We start from the raw sequence: 12,509 nt of genomic DNA, 5'->3' as shown, positions 1-12,509 counted from the left end.
AGGTGAAAAACCAACACAATACTTACAGAATATCCTATTCTTTTTAGCCACATCTTTGTCCCCATCACCACTCACTGACCCTGACCCAGGACACTTAGGATTACAGTTCACACACTTTTTTATGCACTTCTACTGGTGCATGTACATGAAGACAGCGTGCAAGTAAACATGCTCATGCTTCCAGGCCATCTTCATTTACAAGTACTTGCAGATGCAATGCCACCCCCCCCCAGGAAATACAATCACAGACCCGAGGGTGGCACCCCCCACAGTTTGAAGACCTCCGCCTTAGACTGTAGACCAGGGCCGGACTGGGAACCAAAACCGGCCCTGGCAAAGTGCTCAGCCGGCCCCCCCACACCCCGGGGGGGAGGGGGGCGAGCGCTTTGCCAGGGCCGCTTTTCAGCTGATTTTGTTACAGGGCCGATTTTGCAGCTATGCTGCAAAAACGGCTCTGCAACAAAAACGGCCCCCAGGACCCAAAACCGGCCCCCACCCTTGCGGCCGACCGGGGGATTGCCCGGTGCCCACAACGGCCAGTCCGGGCCTGCTGTAGACGTTATCAGGTTCGATGCCAAACTACTCAAACAAAATTGTAAGCAGGTTTAGCTTGGTCATAAAAGAGTCAGTACATAAAGACCAAGTTGGCTTCATTAAAAATAGATCTGGGGGAGGAGCCAAGATGGCCGACGGGACGGACGTGTAGGCTCCCGGCTCCGCGAGCCTTCCACTCCTGCATCGATATCCTGTTGTTTATCCTGTGCCTGTGTCGCTTTATAACGGCGGATTATTCGCGCTGTTTTCGGGCGCGTTCTTCCGAGGTCTCTGCCTGCTGATTTCATGGAGAACTCGCCGCGTTGGCTATCCTCCGTGGCTGCCCCTGGACCCTGTGCTGATCTCCGCGGCTGGGCGCTGATGTAGAGCAGTCGGTTTGCAAACCTGAAGAGGCGCGGACATTTGAGGTAGCGCTGTCGATTGTGGAGGGAGCTGGTGTACATCCTTACCGGTGAGGGAGATCCCCTACCTGGGTTCAGTGTCTGCTGGCATTGCGGGCTCCCTTCTCGCATCGCTTCTCTTTGTTCCGCTGCTGCTGGGCTGAGCAGACTCCATCTTGGCGTGCCTTGTCGGTTGCTGGTCGCCTTCCTTCATTGAGGTGCCGGGGCTCGCTGAGCGCTGCTCTGGATTCCAAGCTGTGCTCCTGCCGGTGCCCCCGGACTGCAGTTCCCCGTTATCGGTGTCGCCTCAATCCTGCGATTGTGGATTCATTGTCGGAGTGGCGATGGCGCCGGTCTTCCGTGACGAGGAGACGAGTGCTTCCTTGTCCCTAGGGCTTGATATTCTGCCTGGTCTCGTACGCTGTACAGATCCGACGGCGTCCGCTCATAATACGGACTGGCTGGGACCGCAGCGCGTCCCGACTTGCGGCGACATCCTGTCGGCTCTTGCCGACTTATGGGGTACATGGCTGCGGCACACTCGTGAGCTGGATCGGAAGACTGGAGTTGTTACGTCGGCACTGTGGCGCTCTAGGCGTTCTAGCTCCCTGCTACCTCCACTTACTCCTGCAATGGATACGTTGTTTCCACATATGTCTCCAGTGAAGCGGACTGTATCTGACTATACTGGTTCGTGTTTATCTACCGACGAGGCTGCAGCTACACTGTTTCCCACCACTCTGAGGACTGAGACTCTGCAGTTACCATCGCTATCATTGTTTCGCTTGCCGGCCCCTCAGGTGTTTGTCCTCCTGGCTGCCTTTGCCTCCGGAGCCTCATTCCTACATCGGGGACGAGTGTTTCATACTGTGATCGTGGGTATGCTCGTCTTTTTGGACCCTGGACTGCTTGGTAACTGGAAATGTTCATCTCATCCTTTTATGCTTCTTCTTTGTGGGGGGCGGCCATCTTGTTCCTTTGTTCTGCTTTCTGTGAGCTCTCAGCGGTGGCCATGTTTGGTGGACTTTCAACGATCGGGCCAGGGTTGATGGTGTGTTTCCCGTTAATTTTGCTCTTTGTCTTGGCGGAGACCCGGACTGGACCGCTTTCCTGATATATTTTGATTCACTGTTTGCCATGTTCTTCCCCACCAGCAGTTGTAATTGATATGACCTGTTGTTGATCCTGACCGGTGGGGTGGGGGCTCTGTGCGGGCGGTGGGGTCCGGGATTAACTGATTTTGACCCTCCTCAGATTTTCGGTGCTCTATGGGAGTATAGTTTAGGTGTACCTTTCTTACTCTCATACTTTCGTATTATTGTACTTCTTTCCTTTTTCCTTTTTCTTCTTCTTCTTCTATATTTCGGGTTTATTGGGCGACAGACACACTGCTGGGGGGGGGGGGTAGGCCGTAGCCTCTGCATGCGTGTAGGGTGGGGGGATGGGGGATGGGGCTTTTGTTTTTTGTTTTTTGTTTCTATGGTGCCTTTTTGTCTTTTGTTTTGTTTCTTCTTCTTTATTCTATCTGGGTCCGTGTCTGGGGCTGTTGGCAGGCGGGTGGCGGGGGTCCTTGGCTAGATTGTTGATTCTGATGCCCTGTTGCTTTGTTCCGCCATGCCGCCTGGAATGACGTGCATTATGTATTGTTACACTATGGGGTGACTTTGTCACTACTGTCCTGTTACACCTCCACGGACTCTGCTTTCGTAGTTTGTAATTTTTTGTTTACAATTTAAAACTGAAAATCGATCTTAATAGTTGCAACGTAAAACTTTAAAATTAGCCTTCATGGCTCCTGAGACATGGTATCGTGATGATCTGTTGTGTAATTTTGATGCTCGTTTATGGTACTATTATGTGTCTATGCTGCCATATTGTATGTCATGTTGACTTTCCTTGCTTTGGACACGCTTAAAACATTAAAACCGAAACCTTCACTTATCCTCCTTCTCGGCAGCGCACGTACTGATAGTGTACCTCGGATTAATCATGTTTGTTTTGCTGAGCTGCTGAGTCGCCCAATTACTTGTTATTATGTATCCAATGTTATCGAGGCCAGCCTCTGGGTTGTGGGCCCGTATTTGTCTGCTTATATTATCTAATAAAGGTTTTCAAAAAAAAAAAATATATATATAGATCTGGAACAAATAACAGAAGGCAAATTATAGTCTTAGTAAACATTTGTAGAAGCAGGCTGGTCCACACTTATTGTTGAAGTTAGATCATGAGTACTAACAAACATTCTCCCAGGGGCCAAGAAGTATGGTCTGTGGCCTGGCCGAGGGCGGCACTGATGCCAGCAGGGTGAGGGGAAGCGAAGCATGTAGATAGTGTGGACAGTGAGTCACAGAGCAATTTTGAGGGTCATAACATATCCTTCCTTTACCTTTGTTGCTAATTGGCATTAAGTGATGGACGTGGGTGAGTCACAGAAGGCTCGTACAAAGCTGGAGCCAGATGTTGGCTCCTGCTCAGCTCGAGGTTCTCTTGGATCCTTGAGCCCAAAACTGAGCCTTAATGTGTCTTCTGTCCATCGCCGACGCTCTAACCTCATGTGCCAAGAACTCAAGACAAAGCATTCCCTTTTGATGGAAAGCGTAAGAGGAAAAGAGGTACCCATCTAGTGGCTGAAGTGCACAATGTGAAACCAGAAAACCAGGGATCAATCCCGGCTTCTCCATTTGGCCACACTGTGTGAAACTAGACAACTGATTTATTTCACTTTTCCTCCTTTTTTCTTCATTATTATATATGAGATCACCCTGAAATGCATGAGTTCAGGGTGTGTGCTGCACAAAACCTTCTCTTGTGTTTTATTTAATAACCTATAATGCTGATCCAAGTATAATAACAACCTAGGCCACCCAGAAGGTGCACTCACAAATTACTTGCCTCTTGGTTCACTAATGGCATTGTTGGCAGGGTGGGGGAGCATGAATGTTTCTAAGTTCTTGTTTAAAAGCTATCACTTTTAATAAAAGGTTCTAAAGGAAGTGATATAATCTGATGTACTAAGGTGAAACCCTTCTGCGTGTTAAAGAAATGTTTATTTTTATTTTGGAGACAGTTCAGCACATTTTTACGTTTGTTGCACAGTGTCTTTAAAAATAAACGTTTTCCTATAGATAAGTGGTTCAGGACACATTCCTTGCCTTCTTTTTTCCTTTACTGTATTTAACTTGCCCATTTAACAGCTTTCTGAATGTTGGTGCTCTGTCAAGTAAACAGCAACTCAGTGCTGCTGTTCACCAGGGGGCCATATGTAAAAGTCAGGAGGATAGCAAGCGGCCCTACTTAAAGTTACCCTGAGTTGGATATTGAGAAGGCCTTTCATAGTGTAGAATGTAATAATTTGCATGAAGTTTTCAGAAGAATGAACCTGTGAGAAATTGTTTGTACAAGTCTTATACTATGTGCCTTCTGAAGCCTCTTTTAACACAAATGTATTACTTTCAAAGGAAGTGGCCATAGAAAAAGGTACTAAAGAGGTTGGTCCTTTATCTCCTGCTCTGTTTAACCTTTCCCGAGAATTTTAGAAACTGCCAATAGACTAACCAAAGCAAAAAAATGAGATGTGGTAGATTAATTTAAAAACTAAACATGGCTTCTTGCTGATGGTATTCTGCTAACAATTTCCAAACCAGAAACATCCATGCCAGCTCTCTTAAAACTCTTGGAAAGATGTGGTTCCATTTCAGGTTACATTATAAACTAGTCCGAGTAAAGCTTAGTGTTTTTGTCTACATTGATTAACAGAGTGTCCTATGAACATTTCAAATTTTGCTGGGAAGCAACAGAAAAATATCTGGCAAGAATAGTTTCAAAAAATGTTTAAAAATAATTACATTAAAACATGAAAGGGTATACCCGCTGTGGTCTGCGTCATTGAGGTACAATGTGGTCCACTGTAACCGGACCAACTAGTCCCCACCACGAGTCCCCCCCACCACTATTCCCTGTTCTAACTATAAACTCCCAAACTCCCTCTCCCCTCCTCCCCCCTCAACATACCCCTCTTCCCACCCCCCCTAGGACTGCCATGATTTTCCCCCATTAGGCTGTAAAAGGGTTGTCCGCTTTACTCCTATCTCGCAATTGGACCAGTAGTTACCATGTGATAAGAGGCATCTCACTACTCAGTGTGGGGCAGAATTATACAGCCAATTAGTATTCAGCAACTTACTTTCATTTTACTCCACTACAGGGGGTGCGTCCCAGGGCTATGCGCAGGGGTCCCTCCAGCCTCGTCCTCCGGGAGTGTGAGTTCCAAGGCCAATCTCTCCCAGGCCCTCGCCCTCTCTAATGCCTGTTCATTTCCTGCTCTATATGCCATTGGCATACAGACCTCCCCCTCGCAACGGGCCCACTTAGTAAACTCCTGCTTCCATTTATTTACGTTGGGGCCTTTGTTCGCCTTCCACTGAGAGGTGATGGTTCTTTTAGCTAGGAGGAAACCCAGGTCTATAAATTTACTAGTGATTTTGTTTTTTGAAGTGTGGGGAAACCAGTGAAGGATGTAGTGCGCCATAGTGGGTTGTATGTCCCTCTCGGTAACGTCCCTCAACAGTGTCGTCACCCCTTGCCAAAAGGAATCGTGCTCCGGACAGGCCCATAGCATGTGTTTAAAATCGGCGTCCTCCTGTTTACATCTTGGACAGGCCGCAGACTGGGCTGGAAAGTATTTGTGTAATCAGGCCGGAGTCAGGTATGCCCTATGTAGAATGTGAAAATGCACCAGCTGGAACCGCGCATTACGCATACTCTTCCAGGCTCTCTCCACTATCCCACCCCACGCCGGGTCAGGTATATCCATTTCTATGTCCGCTTCCCATTTCGTTTTCAAGGCTACCATTGGTGTTAAGGCTTCGTGGGTTATGCGCCTGTATAGACTTGAGACCGCCTTTACTGTACCCGCAGCGACCACAACATATTGACAGCCCATAGAGGTGGGCGGCTCTGTCAAGCCCATTTTCCAGTGCTTTCGAATCACTGTCGTGAGCGCAGAATGCATCAAAAAGTCCCCCCTTGGCAGATCGTAGCGGTCTCTAAGGACATCAAAAGGCAGCAGATTGCCTTCCTCGTATAGGTCTTCTATGGTCGCCAAACCCTGCTGCTCCCAGTCCTCCAATCTACTCCAGGTTCCTCCATGTGGCAGTGCCCTACACACCTTTAATGGGATATCAGGCGCATAAGGGACCGCTATGCCCACTCGTTTTAGATATCTGTGCCAGCATTTACGCGCTGTGGTAAACTCCTGCGTAAGCTGCATATCCCCAAGCGGGAGGCGCAGTACCATACCAGACAGCACCAGTAAGGGGCCCGTTGGTTCACCCGCCTCCCCCTCTTCTCTAGTAGCACTCGCCACCCATTGCGTTAGCCTTTGAAGCTGGGCAGCTAGGTAATATGTCTCGTAGTCCGGGACCGCTAGCCCCCCCCCTCTGCTGGGGGTCTCATGAGCGTCCCAAGCACCACCCTACGCCTACCTGAACCCCACAGAAAGAAACTAATCATTCGCCGAAGTTTCTTAAAGTAACTGGCCGGGGTCCATATCGGGAGAGTCTAAAGTAGTAGAGCAAACGCGGCAGGATCACCATTTTTAGGAGTGCCACTCGTCCCACTACAGATAAAGGAAAAGTGCTCCAGAACTCAAAATTGGCCTTGGTACTCCTAATTGCATTCCCCACATTGCCGTCTAGGATGTCCCTTTGTTCGTGGTAAATCACCGTGCCCAGGTAAGGAAGACGTCTCTCTTCCCAGTTCACCACTTCCACCGATCGCGGGCATTCTCTATTTCCGCGAGTCGGGAATAGGCATGATTTCGTCCAGTTGACTTTCAACCCAGCTACCACACTTAGGGATCACAGCAGAGATTTGGCACCATGCTGGGCTTCTTCCGCATCTGCCAACAACATTAAGAGGTCGTCCGCATAAAGTGCGATATGGTGAACCTGTCCATATATGTCCAGTACCTGGAATGCTTGCCACAAGTGGGCGTGCGCTGCTAGGGGTTCCATCGCCATAGCGAACAACAACGGGGAAAGGGGACAGCCCTGGCATGTACCCCTACCCACTTTACATGCCTCAGAAATCACCCCTCCCGTTCGCACTCTGGCCGTGGCATCTTTGTACAACAAGGCCGTCCAATTCACAAAATCCGGTCCTAACCCCATCGTACGCGTGACATGGAAGAGGTAATCCCATTCCAGGCTATTGAAAGACTTTTCGATGTCTACAGCAAATATCGCTGCGGTGTCTGCCTCATAGGTGTCGGCCTCCAGAACATGCAGGAGCCTTCTTATATTAAGCGCTGTGTTGCGGGTCGGGATGAACCCGGACTGATCGGCATGAATCAGCGTGGACATGTGGGGCAGCAGTATAGTCGCTAGGATTTTGCTCAGGATTTTGTAATCCAGATTTAGCATGGATAAAGGGCGATACGCCGTTCTATCCCAGGGTGGCTTTCCCGGTTTCAATAACGGGATAATGATCGCCTCCTTGGTGGATTCCGGTAGTCCGCCCAACCGTTTGGCCTCGTTGTAGAGCCACGTCAGCCGAGGCACTAAGAGGTCTATATAAGTAAGGTAGAATTCCACCGGAAAGCCGTCGGACCCCGCCGTTTTATTCCGTGACATACTTTTGATGGCCACTCGCACTTTTCTCACCTCGATGTTCCTTCCCAGCTGTTTCGCCTCTTCCTCTCCCAATTCCGGCAAATCCAGACCCCCCGTGAAGTTCTGTAATTCTTCCTCCGATGGAAGCACCCTACTACGATAAAGCTCCGTATAGTAATCAAAGAACAGCTCATTTATTCCCTGCTAATCAAAGCGGGCCACCCCAATCTGGTCCCTCAGCTCTAATATAACCGAGCCACGTCTAGCCGGGTTGGCCAACCAGGCCAGAAGAGCCCCCGACTTGTCCCGCTCTGAATGTGCCCGAGTGAGGTAGGCTTTGTAGTCAAAACACCGTAGTTGCTGCAACTGTCTCCCTAGCGTCCAATAACTCCTCTTGCTTATCCGGCCGTTCAGGACGTTCTAATTCCAAGGCACGCAAACGCTCGTCTTCCCGTTTAATGTCTTGTAGCAGTGTCTTTTGGGCCCCTGACGCCGCCGATATACAACTTCCTCGCACCACTGTCTTATAGGCGTCCCATTCAGTGGTCTCCGATCCCGTAGACCCTGCATTAAGTTGAAAATAATCTTCAATGGCCGTGGCTATAGTGGCTGGGAATACCTCATCTTCAAGTGCTTCTGGCCGCAGCCTCCAGGTAGGGATTCTGGGGCGCATCCGCATCCACTGCAACTGGGCCATCAGCGGGTTATGGTCAGAAATAGTGCGAGTTAGGTATTCGCTATTGCTAATTTCTCCATGCACTTCAGGGGAGCATAGGAATGCGTCCAGGAGGACGTGCAGTTCGTGAAGGGCGGAGAAAAAGGAGAAATCCCTATCTAATGGGTGCTGCGCTCTCCAGGTGTCAATCAACCCCCAAGTCTGTTGCCAGGTAGCGCGCGCCGCTGCCAGTTTACTCGCTGGTGCATTCGGTAAGGGTGGGTGTGAGCGATCTAGATCAATGTCTGTGACACAATTAAAATCACCTCCCAGTAGTAATGGCCCTACTAACACTGATGCCAATTTTTGGGATAGCAATGAGAAGAAGGCTGACTGGTCCACGTTAGGCGCAAATAAACAACCCAGAGTTAACTCCCTACCATTGAATTTCCCCTGAAGCACCAAGTATCTGCCCTCTGGGTCAATAAATGACGAGGTGCATTGAAAGGGAACTCCAGCTCTTACCCAGATTAGGACCCCCCTCGCATATGTCGAGTATGTAGGCGTTGGAGCGCTTTCCCTTCCCCTGCAGTGAGGTGGGTCTCCTGGAGAAATGCAATTTGTATCCCTCTACGCGACAAGAAAGAGTGTACCTTATGTCGCCTATGCATGGTATGCATACCCCTCACATTCCATGTGTATCCTAGTGTGTGTCCCATTGCTGTATCTCGTGTTCAACCCCCTCCCCCCCTAACTACCTAGGTCCCTTAAGTTCAACCCCACAAATAGAACAATTCAAACATCCCCAACTCCCCCTCCCCAGGACAGGCATCCACCGCGGCATCCCCATCCAAACAATAAGCACGTAGAAAGTCCAATCAGTTCAGGCTGTCTGGAACTCCGATTCAAGAATCCCAGAAGTCCCCTCAAGCCCCTCCCCACTCCTGTGTGAACATTTCCCTACCCTGGTCCCCCCCATCAATTTCTCTGCACTCCCCGTCAGCTCAATCCCCCCATCAGGCACATCAGACACCCAGTCCGGGGCCCAGTATTCCACCCCAATACCTCGCAAAGTCATGTTGGTCGGGCAACTGTTCCATCAGCCAAACACTCCATCCGCTGTTTGTGGAGTGACACCTGGCAAGTCTGTCTCCGAGAGCCCGTGGACGCTGCTGGAACTGGGGCTCTGCTCTCCACTTCCCTTATGCTCCGAGGCATTGCTAGCAGGGCTAAGAGTTCCCTGACTGATGGCCGCCACCGCCAAAACCGCTTTGTCACGTTCTTGACGCCATCGTGTGGGGGAGCTTGGTCGCTGTCTTGATAATGCGACAGGGGATCCGAGGCGAGGCCGCAGTTGGTGATCGCTCTCCAGATGCTCCACGAGCTTCCAGCCAATCCCATGCGGCTTGAGGTGTGAGGAAAAAGTGCGTGTTTCCATCCGCATTGACCCGCAATCTAGCAGGGAACAGCATTGCATAAGGAAGGTGTAAGGCCCTCAATTTCCATTTCACCGCCATGAAGGAAGCTCTTTGGCGCTGCACTTCCCTGGTGTAGTCTGGAAAAATCATTATTTTACTGTTGCCGATTCTCAGATTTTGCAACTCCTTGGCTCTCTGGAGGATGAAGTCGCGGTCACAGTAGTGTAGGAGTCTTACCACCATCGGGCGTGGTTGGGCCCCTGGCTTTGGTGGTGGTGTCGGGACCCTATGCGCCCGCTCCAGCGCGTAGAAGGGGGAGAGACCTTCAGGTGCCACTTCCGCTTTTATCAAAGTCTCCAGGAACTGCACAGCATCAGATCCTTCCTCTCGCTCCGGAATCCCTATTATGCGGAGATTATTACGTCTGGAGCGCCCTTCGCTGTCTTCTGCTCTCACCTCCAGCACTCGGACCCTCTGCACCACCTCTTTGAGCTGCGTTTGCAGGGCATCAACCGAGTCCAGAAAGTCTTTCATGGTCTGCTCATGAGACGCCACTCGTTCCCTGAGTTTCCGGTGGTCATCCTTCAGTAGGGAGAGGTCAGATCCGATGGAGTCCATGCGTTTCTCCAGGGCCTCCCTCGAGGCCATGATGGCCTGCATAATGTCACCCAAGGAAGGATCTCGCACTTGCACGGAAGCACTATTTCCTGGTGCCGATTCCTCGTCTTCCATGGCGTGTCCCGGGTCATCCAACCGCAGGGCCTCAAACCCTTTCTTTTTGGTCACTCCGCCCATCTTGGGTAGTGCCATGAGTGTCTGATCTCTCAGCACCCCCTCTGGCGCCGTGTTACTTGGCCTCTATGTCAATGGTAGGAGCAGTAGAACCACCCCTGCAGAGGCTCTCGCGAAGCAGCTAACCTATGTAGTGCCGTAGTCCCCCTCCGACCGTTGGTCTCCTATAGCTGGTGACTCATTGATTTTGTGTTACATTCTTCCTCGGCGCAAATGTGAGCCTCGACACTGTCTCTCAGGGCGCCCCGACGGGGGGTCTCGCGCTGATCAGTAGCTTCACCCGCTTGGGATTTCAAGTCTCTTTCGCCCTTCACCGTTATTCGCCCCCACCTCCTCAGCCCCAAGGGGGTCTTAGTGGGACCTCATCGCCTGTGGGTTCTTTGCTCTAGGCCGTTTCCACGTGTCCTGGCTGGACCCTTTGGCAAGCTCGCAGTTAGTAGCTGTCTACCAGTGTCCGTGCCTGACCTCAGCACTCCGTCGTAGGCTGAGCACCCATGCCACCGTAGGACTGGCGGGTTATCGCCCTCTCAGACCCTTATGCCGCTCTCCAAGCACCGAAACACTGTGCCTCGAGGTATAGCACCGGCGCCGCCATCTTGGGGTCAGGCACTCCACTGCCTGGTCGTTGGTGGGGCTCCCCTGCGGATTCTATTCGCCCCCCCCCCTCTCTCTCTCTCTGTGGGCATGTGTGAGCAAGTGTCCTGCGCTCACCGCTTGCTTTGCTGGACCTCCACAGGCGCTCTTTCGTCCATAGGGGAGCCGCGGTCAGGCGCTCTGCTCTCTCACTTCGGCCACCATTTTGTCTCCGAGTTATGCTGGCAGCCTTCGCTCGGCAAAAGTTATCCCGCGTTGCGGGGGGATCCCGAATTCGTGCTGATCTACTGCCCGTTAGGGCTCTATGCTGTCCTCAGCCGGTTCCGGGGGCTAGGGCACCAGGAATATTCTCAGGATGTCTGCGGGAGTAGGGCGGCTGCGGGGGAGCTCCGAGGACCGCTGCTGCCTACATCGGCGTCCAGGCCACGCCCCCCTTGCGACACCAATGATGCGTCATATTTACAGTATGACGCATCATTGCGCAAGGAGTTACAGATACGTCAGTGTTTCTGACGTATCTGTATGCCGCAAAAGTGACGCATTGCTGGATAGTGTCGCAAAAGTGACGCAACTCCAGCAATGTGTCCTTTCACAGGCCTGCGTCAGTCTTACGCCTGCTGTGAGGCAGTCGTAAGAAATTGATGCATTTGCGTCCTAGAAGTGGCGCAGTGAAATCTTATAGATTTCACTGCGTCACTTCTATGACCTTTTCTTGCATCAGAACGCCCCCTGCATACATTATACCTGGCGCAGCTATAATGTAGCGCAGGGGTTTACAAAGTGACGCATCTACCAAGATGCGTCACTTTGTAAATTTGGTGCAACAAGGCACATTTTTTACGCTGCTGGTGCGTCACAAAAAGGGACGCACCGGCGGCGTAAAAGTGACGCACAGCCTTATAAATGAGGCCCTCGGTATTTTAAGGAATCGGTAATTTACCGATTCCTTAAAATACCGAATCGGTAAATTACAGAATTTGCAATTTAGGCCACCTACATCCCAAATGCCCAATACCGGTCGATAACGGCCGAAATTCGGTAATTTCGGCCGTTACCACCTACATCTGGCCCTTATTCTTTACCAGGCTAGGGTTTGAGTAAATATCAATGATCCAGCATTGCCAAATTGGACCACAATAGAAAATGTGGCCTCATCAGAGCATCTCTTACAATAATTACTAACAGCAGATAGGGTTAGGATTCACACACTCCTTCTGGCTATAATTAAGACCACACACTATTCATTTCCTTATGTGTTTGCAAACCTGAAGGTGAATTCTAGGTTACTTGTGTTATCTTCAATTTGGGGCAACATAGAACTTTACTTTGCCGGTAAAAGGCTACGGATCGAAAGAGGCCTATTAATGAACGGTTAAGCATTAGACAAGGGATCTGAAATATCCTCAGTGATTTACAAAGGTCTCTCCAAAATTGAAATCTTGAACTATTTTGCACTGAAAAAAACTCTAATACCGCTTTTAGAGATAAACTCAAGCAACACTGA

The 12,509-nt window shown here is 50.4% G+C and overlaps 1 protein-coding gene across 5 annotated transcripts in view; it reads right to left on the bottom strand.

Moving 5' to 3' along the window:
- Positions 1–12,509, bottom strand: part of LRRC74A (leucine rich repeat containing 74A) — a 216,479-nt gene that overhangs the window by 14,788 nt on the left and 189,182 nt on the right. The window lies entirely within an intron of this gene.

The sequence above is a fragment of the Lissotriton helveticus genome, chromosome 9 (genome assembly GCF_964261635.1).
Source record: "Lissotriton helveticus chromosome 9, aLisHel1.1, whole genome shotgun sequence".
In the NCBI taxonomy this organism is placed as follows: Eukaryota; Metazoa; Chordata; class Amphibia; order Caudata; family Salamandridae; genus Lissotriton; species Lissotriton helveticus.
The sequence above is the reverse complement of the archived record's forward strand: the minus strand, read 5'-3'. Positions and strand labels throughout refer to the sequence as shown.